We start from the raw sequence: 14,789 nt of genomic DNA, 5'->3' as shown, positions 1-14,789 counted from the left end.
TGTATATTATAAGGATAAGAGATTGCCTGGTTGCCCGATTGGTGTTGCATCTTGTTCTGAATGAAGGAAAATGAATCAGTGTGTTCTGGGGAAATGCCAGAGCAGAAGAGAAGGCCACTCTGGAGGGAAGGCCAAATCTACGTTCGGGTGGATTATTCCCATCTTCAATTGAAAGTCATTAACCAAGAGTATATAATTCAAGGCTTTGGCGATTGTGAATGGTAGGCTCAGATTGAACTGATAACTTGGTGTTAGTGAGGAAGTTGTTGGTGACAGTGTGACAAGGAAACAGGGCTTGGAGGAAGGAGATACAGGAAGGGCGCAGCTCCTTAATGTGTAGGAATACAAGGCTGCCACCTTCTGCATGTCAGGGCCTGGGGAAGCAGGGAAGCTTCTGGGCATTGCAGGGGTTGTAGAAGCCGTCTAAATAAGCAGAAGTTTCCTACTGAGGAGGGAGATTTTTGAGCCTGTGGGCCCAATGCTGTTGCCATCACCATGGGATCTATTGCCTTTGAACAATTTGACTTTTAAGGCACTAGAAGAGTACTCTTTCCAGACCTAACTTGCTTTTGGAGGTTTGTATCAGAATATTAACAGGCTCAGATCTTGATTCTTGGACTGGACGGATATGAGATCATAGGAGCCAGAGAGCACCTAATTAAACACAGATACCAGATTGGGTGGGTGAAGGGATCAGGCAGAGAGAGATGTTTCATTTTTTTTTTTTTTTAATTTTATTTAGTTATTTATTTATTTATGGCTGTGTTGGGTCTTCGTTTCTGTGCGAGGGCTTTCTCCAGTTGCGGCGAGCGGGGGCCACTCTTCATCACGGTGTGCGGGCCTCTCACTATCGTGGCCTCTCTTGTTGCGGAGCACAGGCTCCAGACGCACAGGCTCAGTAGTTGTGGCTCACGGGCCTAGTTGCTCCGCGGCATGTGGGCTCTTCCCAGACCAGGGCTCGAACCCGTGTCCCCTTCATTGGCAGGCAGACTCTCAACCACTGCGCCACCAGGGAAGCCCCCAGAGAGAGATGTTAAATCTGCCACATTAACCTTGACTCATGTAGGCTTAACTTGGAATTTTATTAATATGATACAGGTCTGGATCCATGGTTGGCTCCAGGTTTCCTAAGGCCTGAAAGTTACATAATTTTGGTGACTCTTTTAAAGAAAAAAGATACAAAATGACAAATACAAAGTTAGGTATGGATACGAACATTTATATAGAATGAGAAAAGAAATTAATATTTTTTAAAGGCCAACAAATATAGGAAACATCACAAAATATGGAGAAATAACATTAAAAAATTAATTGCCTGACACACCACTTTACTACTTTATTTTAATCTATGTACAGTGGCTGCATACTTTCTAATTATCTCTCTTCATTTGATAATCATTTTGAAATATAATTTTCTATAGAGAGAATCTAGAGATAATTCAATCTTTCCAGTAGCAAGGTTGATTGAAATTGACTTTCAATTATTGGTAATTTAGAAAATTTTCTTTCAGGTTTCCATCTTGTTATTAATAATGTCTTGTAAATTTAGGGGACTTTGGACCAAATTTGGGAAAACCTCTGTCATAATAAGCAGCAAGATTTTATGGCATTTCAAGTTCTGGGGGAACCATGACTAATCTTAAATACTCTGAATTAATGACCCTAATTAAATGGTTTGTCATCAGTGTCCTTTTTTAGTGACATACTATGAGTTTTGCATTATCTTCACTCATGTCAGTATTTCATATCAAATTAGTAAGATATTTAAATCTTTTTCTAGTATGATCATATGATTAACTCCTCTTCATAATTATAATTTTTAAACAACTCAAGAGCTTATTCATTATTTTTATTTCTTTTTGATGGATTGCTGCCTTTGTTACAATATGAAAAAATTTATAACATTTGCTTCTCAGTGTCAAGATAATTTCAATTGGTTACATGGCTGTTCTTGGTCGCTTTTGTTTCAGATTCCATTAATTTTTTTAATCTGAATTTTCTTTTAGTTGTTTAATAAATTTAAAAATGACAAAAGAAGGTACCCTTTGTATATATACCCAAATCAAGCATCATAATTTTCACTAGTTTTATTGAAATGTCTTTCAAATTGCAGTTAAAATGATGTATTCAAACTTTATAAAATATGCCATTTCCCATTAAAAAAGAAAAAAGTATAGTGCATTTATATTGAATATATTTCTGACAGAAGAGCACTTTGAATTTTGACTAGGCATCAGTGATAATGGAATCCTCTGCTTTAATTTTAGACCTCTGGTGACTGGAAAAATTTCCCACAGATTAGCTTTTATTTCAAACCTTTCATCTCCACGACTGGTATCCTTCAGAGTCAGCTGTCACAGGGCACATCCTTTCAGTGATATGACTTTGGCCCTGCACCTTCTTGTCATATTGATGATTGAGTCGGCACAAGGCTGTGGGAGTGTACCTGGATGCCATCCCTATACCACTAAGACTAGCAATAACTTAACCCTACACGAAAATGATGGGAACCACATAAGTGTTTTCCCAATTCTACTTTCCCTTTATCTGGATGCCCAAAATGCCCACAGTTATTCCAGCCCATTGTGGTTAAATATCTTTTGCAAATACAAAAAACATAAGACCATGTGAACATATTGCTAAGGTCTTCTGTAGGACTTGGAAGAAAACTGTGCATGGAAGGGGTTCTTAAATTCAGGATAAACCTGCCTCTAGCTGTACTTCACTTTGAACAGATCATTTAGGGTAACCATGAAAGGACAGCCAGTGGGACACTCTGGCTCGAGGGTGCCAGAAACTGACCTACTTTCAAATATGTCTCATGTGAAATGATCAGAGATCGCTTGTCTGAATTGTATGTTTATGAATTTGGCTTAAGCCTCTTTTGGTTGCATGTGACAGACACCCAATTTTAACTAGTCATGGCTTTGGTGGAAAGAACTTATTGTGCAAGATAACAGAACACTGAAAGGTATGCAGGTTGGAGCTAGCTTAAGGGTCATCTGGATATAGTGATTTGAATAGCTTCACATCTATTCATTCTGGTTTTTTTTTCTTTTCCAATCTGTTTCTCTATGTTAGTTTTATTCTTCATTCCTGAAAATGATCTTTTTCTAAAAAATGATTGCAGGCAGCAGGGGTGGGGCATTGTGATTGACATGTGATAGTTGGGAGGGAGGAGCAGGTCCCCTATAGAAGCAGGGTACCATTTTGGTCAGATGAAACCATAATTGTCACTGCAGTAGCTCAGGCTGAGGCTTGGTGTGGAGGTGGGCATGGAAGTCATACAACTGATGAAACCCACTCCATGGAGTGTGCCATTCCTCATGTAGACCTGTAACTTATCCCCACTTTGAAGATAAATTTAGGCACAAAATTCACTAATTCTCAGAAAGTGACTTCTCTGTGTTTGTTAGGTGTGTGCCTTTTAAAGCACGTCATAGTGTTTTAAGAGTTAATTCATATAACCCTTCCTTGATGCATGGGTAAAATGGGACTAAATTAGTTCTAAAAATCATTCAAGGCTCAAACTCATATAATTTGGAATATAGCAGCTCAGTTGGCAGTTGGGAAACAAAGAGATTGGAGGGCCAAGAGACTTTTAGAAGCAGCATTGTTAATGTTTATACTAAAATGGTTAAAAATGGAGTGTTTACAGAAAGATAGACAGGATGAAAAGGCAGAGGGCTATGTACCAGATGAAGGAACAAGATAAAACCCCAGAAAAACAACTAAATGAAGTGGAGGTAGGCAACCTTCCAGAAAAAGAATTCAGAATAATGATAGTGAAGACAATCCAGGACCTCGGAAAAAAAATGGAGGCAAAGATTGACAAGATGCAAGAAATGATTAACAAAGACCTAGAAGAATTAAAGAACAAACAAACAAAGATGAACAATACAATAAGTGAAATGAAAAATACACTAGAAGGAATCAATAGCAGAAAAACTGAAGCAGAAGAACGGATAAGTGACCTGGAAGACAGAATGGTGGAAGTCACTGCCCTGGAACAGAATAAAGAAAAAAGAATGAAAAGAAATGAAGACAGCCTTAGAGACCTCTGGGACAACATTAAATGCAACAACATTCGCATTATAGGGGTCCTAGAAGGAGAAGAGAGAGAGAAAGGACCCGAGAAAATATTTGAAGAGATTATACTCGAAAACTTCCCTAACATGGGAAAGGAGATAGCCATCCAAGTCCAGGAAGCAGAGAGTCCCATACAGGATTAAACCCAAGCAGAAAAACGCTGAGACACATAGTAATCAAATTGGCAAAAATAAAGACAAAGAAAAATTACTGAAAGCAGCAAGGGAAAAACGACGAATAACATACAAGCGAACTCCCATAAGGTTAACAGCTGATTTTTCAGCAGAAACTCTACAAGCCAGAAGGGAGTGACAGGACATATTTAAACTGATGAAAGGGAAGAACCTACAACCAAGATTACTCTACCCGGCAAGGATCTCATTCAGATTCAATGGAGAAATCAAAAGCTTTACAGACACGCAAAAGCTAAGAGAATTCAGCACCACCAAACCAGCTGTACAATAAATGCTAAAGGAACTTCTCTAAGTGGGAAACACAAGAGAAGAAAAGGACCTACAAAAACAAACCCAAAACAATTCAGAAAATGGTCATAGGAACGTACATATTGATAATTACCTTAAACGTGAATGGATTAAATGCTCCAACCAAAAGACACAGGTTCGCAGAATGGATACAAAAACAAGAGCCATATATATGCCGTCTGCAAGAGACACACTTCAGACCTAGAGACACATACAGACTGAAAGTGAGGGGATGGAAAAAGATATTCCATGCAAAGGAAATCAAAATAAAGCTGGAGTAGCCATACTCATATCAGATAAAATAGACTTTAAAATAAAGAATGTTACAAGAGACAAGGAAGGACACTACATAATGATCAAGGGGTCAATCCAAGAAGAAGATATAACAATTATAAATATATGTGCACCCAACATAGGAGCACCTCAATACATAAGGCAACTGCTAACAGCTATAAAAGAGGAAATCAACAGTAACACAATAATAGTGGGGGACTTTAACACCTCACGTAAGCCAATGGACAGATCATGCAAACAGAAAATTAATGAGGAAACACAAGCTTTAAATGACACAGTAGACCAGATAGATTTAATTGATATTTATAGGACATTCCATCCAAAACCAGCAGATTACACTTTCTTCTCAAGTGCTCATGGATCATTCTCCAGGATAGATCACATCTTGGGTCACAAATCAAGCCTCAGTAAATTTGAGAAAATTGAAATCATATCAAGCATGTTTTATGACCACAACGCTATGAGATTAGAAATCAATTACAGGGAAAAAAATGTAAAAAACACAAACACATGGAGGCTAAACAATACGTTACTAAATAACCAAGAGATCACTGAAGAAATCAAAGAGGAAATCAAAAAATACCTAGAGACAAATGACAATGAAAACACGACGATCCAAAACCTATGGGATGCAGCAAAAGCAGTTCTAAGAGAGAAGTTTATAGCAGTACAAACCTACCTCAAGAAATGAGAAAAAACTCAAATAAACAATCTAACCTTATACCTAAAAGAACTAGAGAAAGAAGAACAAACAAAACCCAAAGTTAGCAGAAGGAAAGAAATTGTAAAGATCAGAGGAGAAATAAATGAAATAGAAACAAAGAAAACAATAGCAAAGATCAATAAAACTAAACGCTGGTTCTTTGAGAAGATAAACAAAATTGATAAACCATTAGCCAGACTCATCAAGAAAAAGAGGGAGAGGACTCAAATCAATAAAATTAGAAATGAAAAAGGAGAAGTTACAAGAGACACCGCAGAAATACAAGGCATCCTAAGAGACTACTACAAGCAACTCTATGCCAATAAAATGGACAACCTGGAAGAAATGGACAAATTCTTAGAAAGGTATAACCTTCCAAGACTGAACCAGGAAGAAATAGAAAATATGAACAGACCAATCAGAAGTAATGAAATTGAAACTATGATTAAAAATCTTCAACAAACAAAAGTCCAGGACCAGATGGCTTCACAGGTGAATTCTATCAAACATTTAGAGAAGAGCTAACACCCATCCTTCTCAAACTCTTCCTGAAAATTGCAGAGGAGGGAACACTCCGAAACTCATTCTATGAGGCCACCATCACCCTGATACCAAAACCAGACAAAGATACTACAAAAAAAGAAAATTACAGACCAATATCACTGATGAATATAGATGTAAAAATCCTCAACAAAATACTAGCAAACAGAATCCAACAACACTTTAAAAGGATCATACACCATGATCAAGTGGGATTTACCCCAGGGATGCAAGGATTCTTCAATATATGCAAATCAATCATTGTGATACACCATATTAGCAAATAGAAGAATAAAAACCATATGGTCATCTCAATAGATGCAGAAAAAGCTTTTGACAAAATTCAACACCAATTTATGATAAAAACTCTCCAGAAAGTGGACATAGAGGGAACCTACCTCAACATATTAAAGGCCATATATGACAAACCCACAGCAAACATCCTTCTCAATGGTGAAAAATTGAAAGCATTTCCTCTAAGATCTGGAACAAGACAAGGATGTCCACTCTCACCACTGTTATTCAACATAGTTTTGGGAGTCCTAGCCATGGCAGTCAGAGAAGAAAAAGATATAAAAGGAATACAAATTGGAAAAGAAGAAGTAAAACTGTCACTGTTTGCAGATGACATGATACTATACATAGAGAATCCTAAAGATGCCACCAGAAAACTACTAGTGCTAATCAATGAATTCGGTAAAGTTGCAGGATACAAAATTAATGCACAGAAATCTCTTGCATTCCTGTACACTAATGATGAATAATTTGAAAGAGAAATTAAGGAAACACTCCCATTTACCGTTGCAACAAAAGGAATAAAATACCTAGAAGTAAACCTACCTAGGGAGGCAAAAGACCTGTATGCAGAAAACTATAAGATACTGATGAAAGAAATTAAAGATGATACCAACAGATGGAGAGATATACCATGTTCTTGGGTTGGAAGAATCAATATTGTGAAAATGACTATACTACCCAAAGCAATCTACAGATTCAATACAATCCCTACCAAATTACCAATGGCATTTTTTACAGGACTAGAACAAAAAATCTTCAAATTTGTATGGAGACACAAAAGATCCCGAATAGCCAAAGCAGTCTTGAGGGAAAAAAATGGAGCTGGAGGAATCAGACTCCCTGACTTCAGACTATACTACAAAACTCCAGTAATCAAGACAATATGGTAATGATACAAAAACAGAAATATAGATCAATGGAACACGATAGAAAGCCCAGAGATAAACCCACGCACCTACGGCTTACTAATCTATGACAAAGGAAGCAAGGATGTACAATGGAGAAAAGACAGTCTCTTCAATAAATGGTGCTGGGAAAACTGGACAGCTACATGTAAAAGAATGAAATTAGAACACTCCCTAATGCCATACACAAAAATAAACTCAAAATGGATTAAAGACCTAAATGTAAGACCAGATACTATAAAACTCTTAGAGGAAAACATAGGAAGAATACTCTTTGACATAAATCACAGCAAGATCTTTTTGACCCACCTCCTAGAGTAATGGAAATAAAAACAAAAATAAACAAGTCTTACCTAATGAAAATTAAAAGCTTTTGCACAGCAAAGGAAACTACAAACAAGACAAAAAGACAACCCTGAGAATGGGAGAAAATATTTGCAAACGAATCAACGGACAAAGGATTAATCTCCAAAATATATAAACAGGTCATGCAGCTCAATATTAAAAAAACAAACAACCCAATCCAAAAATGGTCAGAAGACCTAAATAAACATTTCTCCAAAGAAGACATAAAGATGGCCAAGAAGCACATGAAAAGCTACTCAACATCACTAATTATTAGAGAAATGCAAATCAAAACTACAATGAGGTATCCTCTCACACCACTTAGAATGGGCATCATCAGAAAATGTACAAACAACAAATGCTGGAGAGGGTGTGGAGAAAAGGGAACCCTCTTGCACTGTTGGTGGGAATGTAAATTGATACAGCCACTATGGAGAACAGTATGGAGGTTCCTTAAAAAACTAAAAATAGAATTACCATATGATCCAGCAATCCCACTACTGGGCATATACCCAAGGAAAACCATAGTTCAAAAAGACACATGCACCCTAATGTTCATTGCAGCACTATTTACAATAGCCAGGTCACAGAAGCAACCTAAATGCCCATCGACAGATGAATGGATAAAGAAGATGTGGTACGTATGTACAATGGAATATTACTCAGCCAGAAAAAGGAACAAAATTGGGTCATTTGTAGGGATGTGGATGAATCTAGAGACTGTCAAACAGAGTGAAGTAAGTCAGAAAGAGAAAAACAAATATCATATATTAACTCATATATGTGGAATCTAGAAAAATGGTACAGATGAACCAGTTTGCAGGGCAGAAATTGAGACACAGACGTAGAGAACAAACGTATGGTCACCAAGGAGGGAAAGCAGCAGGGGCTGGGGTGGTGGTGTGATGAATTGGGAGATTGGGGTTGACATATATACACTAATGTGTATAAAATGGATAATTAATAAGGACCTGCTGTATAAAAAAATAAACTTAAAAAAATTTTTTAAAAGATTAAAAAAATGGAATGTTTAAATTAAATTATTATTGATGTAAACTAATTAAATAAGACAACTGATATTGACTATTGAAATGAAAGACTCAGCATTTTTGTTCTATTAAGTCAACCTGGTAGGGAACATTATTAGTTAGGTAATATTTGTTCTTGAATGGAAGGTTAACCCTGAAAATAACATTCCTTCTATATCAAATATGACTTAAGCTAGACTGCATTATAATTTGTTTACATTATTAGTTTATAATTATTTCTTAATTATTTGAGATTCTTTAGTAATAACATGGTCATACATTCATTTAAAGAAGTGCAGTTGACTTTGAACAACACAGATGTTAATCTGAGTATAATTTATAGTCGGCCTTCTGTGTCCTTAATATCTCCGTACGCATGGATTCAACCAAGTGCATACAGTGTAGTACTCTAGTATTTACTATCGAAAAATATCCTTGTATAAGTGGACCCGGCCAGTTCACACCTGTATTGTTCAATGGTCAGTGTATAAACTTCATGAAAATATAACATAAATTAAACTTCATTCTTCATGTATTAGATCCATACTCTTTTTCTGGAAGAAATATATTATTCATTGGATGATAGCATTGTGAGAAACATTCTCAGTGGTAGAATGTTATAATGATATTGTCTTATTCTAGTAGAAGAGAGATAGTATCATACCTTTGAATGAGGTGACATAATTTAGATTTTGCTGGGTGTTATGCATTGTCAACATAGAATGTAAACTTTCAAAATTTGATCTTGAAAAAACATATTTAACACTGTGTATAGACAATTTGTATACTTAGTGTTAAAAAATATGACTGCTCTTATGGGGAAAAACATTTTTTTGAGTTATTATATTTTACTTAGAGAAAGGGGTTTGTGATATAGCAGTTTTAGCAGTATAGACCTTGGAGAGGTCATGAAAGAAGTTGAGTATTAGTAACTAGAAAGACATAATAAAATTAATAATAGGCAGCATTTATTGAACTTTTACTATGTGTCAGGCCCTATTCTAATACTTTAACATGTATGTATCCTATTTAATCAATATAATGCAATAGGTACCCCCATTTTGGAGAAGAAAAAATTGAGGCTCAGAGAGGTTAAAAAATTTGCCCATCACCCAACTAGTAAGTGGTGGAGCTGTCTTTGAACTCAATTAACTTGGCTGCAGAGCTCTTAACTATGCATTGGAAATATCTAGAATGAAAAAGATACTTGTCTCTAGATTTAAAAAAATACATTTAAATTTTGGCTTTATTGTAATATGAACATTACTATATATAATATGGTATATATTATATAATATAAAATGTCATTAATAAATATTGTTTTGAAATAGTTAATTACTTCTCCGTTGTTGAGTATTTGAGTTGTTTTCATTTTTTTTTCCCACTGTTAAGAACAACTCTGATGAATATCCTTCTACGTAAATATTTGTGCCATCCCTAAAAGTTTCCTCAGGATGTATTCTTAAATGTAGGTTTGCTGGTTAAAGAGTAGGAATGTTTTAAAAGTTCTTGACGGTTGCTGCGATGTTCTTCAGAAAAGTACAATGAGAAAAGCACCACCACAACTTACATGTGGGGAAGGAGGGTGAGAGAACATTCCATGTGTGTCCTTTTTGTACAGATACTTTTTACAGTAGAGAAATTAATTAGATTCTTCACCAATATTTAAAAGACAAAGACCAAAACAAAACCCTCCTAAGGAAGAGTCGAAATGATAGTTCTTTAGCTAAAAGAAAATAAAATTGAGAAAATTTGGTTGAAAATTTTTAAGTTTACATTAAAAATTTATTTCAAAAGATTATAAACATTTTGTTTTTGGTCAGAAGAATCCTTTTTTTCGTTCTTGTGTTTAGACAAAAAGTATGATTTGTGGGAGAAGGATGATGATTAAATTTTTCTTAATTCCAGCCTGACATGCCTTGCTTTTCTAGGCACTGAGGCTTTTATCTTCTCTCTTATTCATCATTAATGATGACATTTTAAAATGGATTTCTGGAGGGTAAGTAAGAATCACTGTTTTTTAGGTACAGTTGCTTCTTATTTATTTTTCAGCCATCAGGAAAGGATTGTTAACGAAACAAATTGGTGGATAGGTTTTCTCCATCCCTTTATTTTTAAAATATCTGTGTCTTGGGACTTCCCTGGTGGCGCAGTGGTTAAGAATCTGCCTGCCAATGCAGGGGACATGAGTTCGATCCCTGGTCCATGAAGATCCCACATGCCGCAGAGCTGCTAAGCCCGTGTGCCACAACTCCTGAAGCCCATGCGCCTAGAGCCCGTGCTCCACAACAAGAGAAGCTACCGCAATGAGAAGCGCATGCACCGCAACGAAGAGTAGCCCCCGCTTGCCACAACTAGAGAAAGCCCGCACACAGCAACAAAGACCCAACGCAGCCAAAAATAAATAAATAAATATCTATGTCTTTATATTTAAATTGGGTTTCTTATATACAACAACTTTTTTTGTTAACTCAGATGATTTCTGTCTTTTAATCAATGTATTTAGACCATTCACATTAAAAGTGATTACTGACATAATTGGATTGATATCTGTCATGTTTGGAATGTTTTATTTGTTGTACTTATTCTTTGTTCCTTTTTCTCCTTCCCCCTTCCCCTTTTTCTCCTTCCCCCTTCCCCTTTTTCTCCTTCCCCCTTCCCCTTTTCTGGTTTTAATTGAACATTTTATATAATTCCATTTTCTCTCCTCTTTTAGCATATCAGTTATACTTATTCAAAAAATTTTTTTGGTATTTCCCTAGAGCTTACAATATATCTTTAAAACCAGTCTAAGTTCACTTTCAAATAACACTATACCACTTCACCAGTAGTACAGATATCTTAGAGTATTCCTAATTCCTCCTTCCTGTCCCTTATAATGTTGCTGTCATTCATTTCATGTATCCATATGGTATATATTGTTATCATTATTACTGTAGATAAAATAAGAATAAGAAAAATTGAAGATTTTATTTTACCTTCACTTATTCCTCCTCTGACACTCTTTCTTTACATAGAGCTGAGTTTCTGGCCTATATCATTTTCCTTCTCTCTGAAAAATCTCTTTTAACATTGCTTGCAGGACAGGTCTGCTGGTGAGGAATTCCTTCAATATTTGTTTGTCTGAGAAAGTCTATATATTTCTTCTCTACTTTTAAGAATAATTTAGCTAGATATAGAATTCTAGTTTGCTAGTTTTTTTTCTTTCAGCTTTAGATATTTCATTCCACTCTCTTTTTGCTTGCATGGTTTCTGTAGAAAATTCCACTATAATTATCATCCTTGTTTCTCTATAGATAAGGTGGATTTTTTTCCCCATAGCTTCTTTCAAGATTTTCTCTTTGTCTTTGATTCGCTGCAGTTTGAATATGAAATGCCCAAGTATAGATATATTGGTATTTATCCTGCTTTATAGTCTCTGAACTTCCTAGAGCTGTGGTTTGGTGTCTGTCATGTTAATTTTGGAAATTTCTCAGCCAACATTTCCCAAGTCATCATTCTATTGAGAAATGGGATATTCCAGTGACCTCCAAATGCTGATTCTCAGACTGGCTGCAGCAGAATCACTTGGGGGACTTTTGGAGAAATGATTCCCAAGCCATGTCCCACCCACAGAGATTCTGATTCAGTAGAACTGTTGGGGAGGACCTGGGAATCTGCTGGCTTGTAGAGCTCCCCAGGTGATCCCCATGTAGAGCCATGACTATATATGCTCTGGTCTATGTAGTGATCATTGGTATGGGGTAGAAACATTATCTAATAGTTCAACATATACTGTGAAACTTTTTACTTCTCATTCTAAATAAAGTACCAAGGATGTAATTAAAAAGAAAAAGAAATGGATTGTGGGTACTGAATATACCATTCTTCTGGAGAGCAAAAGAACTTTAAAAACCATCTCAGAAGGAGTTAGGGGTTAAAGTTGGTTGAGCTGACTTGAACCCTAGTAACTGTTATCTGCAGATTGGTATTATGGACTGAATGTGTCCTCCCAAAATTCATTTGTTGAATGCTTATCTTCCAGTGTGATGGCATTAGGAAGTGGGACCTTTGGGAGGTAATTGGGTTTAGACGAGGTCATGAGGATGGAGCCCCTGGATGGGATTAGTGCCCTCATAAGAAGAGGAAGAGACCAAAGCTTTCTCTCTCTCAGCTATGAGAAGATAATCAAGAAGGCCACCATCTGCAAGCTAGGAAGAGTTGTGCTCACCAGACACTGAATCTGTGGGCACCTTGACCTTGGACTTCCCAGCCTCCAAAACTGTGAGAAGTAAATTGTTTAAGCCACTCAAGCTATGGTATTTTGTTATAGCAGTTTGGGCAGACTAAGACATTGGGAAGCCCTTAATAAACGCTGATTATCTATGAAGTAGAAACATCTTGTTCTCCTTTTAAAGAGCTAGAAAGATAGTAGTAAAATACCTAAATAATTTCCCCATATCATAGCAAAGTAAAGCAACTGTGGATTCTTGCTCTGTCCATATAACTCGGCTGTCTCTGCCATCCCTGACACCCTTCTCTGTACATTTGGAATCAATCATCACATGCGTGCATAGCTGCAAGCATTTGGTTTCAGGAAAGAGGCTCAGAGAAGCTAAATGGTAAAAGGAATATGTTGGATCAAATAAAAAAAGCTGCAATGATGCAACTTAAGGAGGAAATGGAACCACACCTCCAACCATCACATTTCATCTTAGTGCATTAAATCTTCTTGCCAAAGCCAAACAAAGCCCAGGAAATATTAAGAGCTTGAGTTCTGAAGCTAGGCAGCTTGGATTTTTCCTTGAGCACATGTCCCGGCAAATGATGAGGTTTAATATTCTTGTGTATTGTTCTTTTATTACTAATCTAAACATCTCTATGATTCATTTTACACTAGTGAAATTTGTGGGGTGGAGCAGAGGCATTTATTGTTTTTTCCCTTGGAGTTTTTATTTTTAATCAAGTTTATATATATGTAAACACACACACACACACACACACACACACACACACACACACGTATATTTTTTCGCGGCACCACATGGCTTGTGTGATCTTAGTTCCCCGACCAGGGATCGAACCTAGGCCTCTGAAGTGAAAACCCCAAGTCCTAACCAGTGGACCACCAGGGAATTGCCCAACATATATGCACTTTAAAATAAATTTAATAGTTGTCCACTTTCCCATGAGGCAACCACTTTCAATTCTTTCTTTTTCCTCATATATAATAAATATAGAAGGAAATATAGAACTAGAAAATGTCTGTTATGCTTTTCCCTAAAACTGTGTTTTTCAAAGTCGGTTGTCTGATCACTGTCATCAGTATTAGCTGGGGTGATTGTTAAAAATGAGGAGTCCCATTCCAGACTTACTAAGTCAGACTTGCTGGGTTGTGGGACCCAGCCATCTGTATTTTAAACAGCCTCAAAGTGATCCTTATGCAAATTAAAGTTTGAAAGTCACTTTCCTAAAGCTTCTTGATTTTTGCCAGTGGATGTGACGTTTTCTGATTTTATTTCTGTCTTCTTATCTGTTGTCATGTGGGTAGGGGCCTTCCTAACAAAGATTATGGCTTTCATTTATGATATTAACACAAACAAGACAGAATAGGAAGTTCACCCCTCCTAGAGCAATCGGAAATGGCTCTGGAGACTGAAATCTGGATCCTATATGTGTTTATTGCTATTGGGGTATTGCTTCTAGGGTCTTTTATGGGACAGATTTAAAAATTGTGAGTTATTTTAAAATTAGAATTATCAATAGGTACTTTACAGTGTGCTAAATTCTATATCATGTATCTTTTTTCTTATACTAAAATTCATAGTTCCTTAAAAAAAAGTAACCTAATTACTTCTTGCTAATCATAAACTGCTGAATTATGTGTAAAGATTACTTTGTATCTTCTTTGGGTTTTAGATTTCCCAGTGAGGAAATACAGTCAAAGTACTATACTTTAAATTTACTTTAAATACTTATTTTCTCTGTTTAGTTATATTACCAATTTGGCATATACATAGGTTATTTGTTTCAGTTTGTTTTCGGATAGAGCCAACATTTTCTCTTTTGATTTAATTTTTGAAATATCTAAGACATATACATGTTAAAAACTAGGTAAAATATATAA

At 36.1% G+C, this 14,789-nt stretch overlaps 1 protein-coding gene across 19 annotated transcripts in view; it reads left to right on the top strand.

The window, feature by feature from the left end:
- The window catches only part of ADAM22 (ADAM metallopeptidase domain 22), a gene marked incomplete at its 3' end in the record, with an annotated part of 239,376 nt that overhangs the window by 66,764 nt on the left and 157,823 nt on the right, over positions 1–14,789 (top strand). The gene's annotated exons all lie outside the window — the stretch shown is intronic.

The sequence above is a fragment of the Balaenoptera borealis genome (assembly GCF_965194805.1).
Source record: "Balaenoptera borealis genome assembly, chromosome: 7".
NCBI lineage: Eukaryota > Metazoa > Chordata > Mammalia > Artiodactyla > Balaenopteridae > Balaenoptera > Balaenoptera borealis.
The sequence above is the reverse complement of the archived record's forward strand: the minus strand, read 5'-3'. Positions and strand labels throughout refer to the sequence as shown.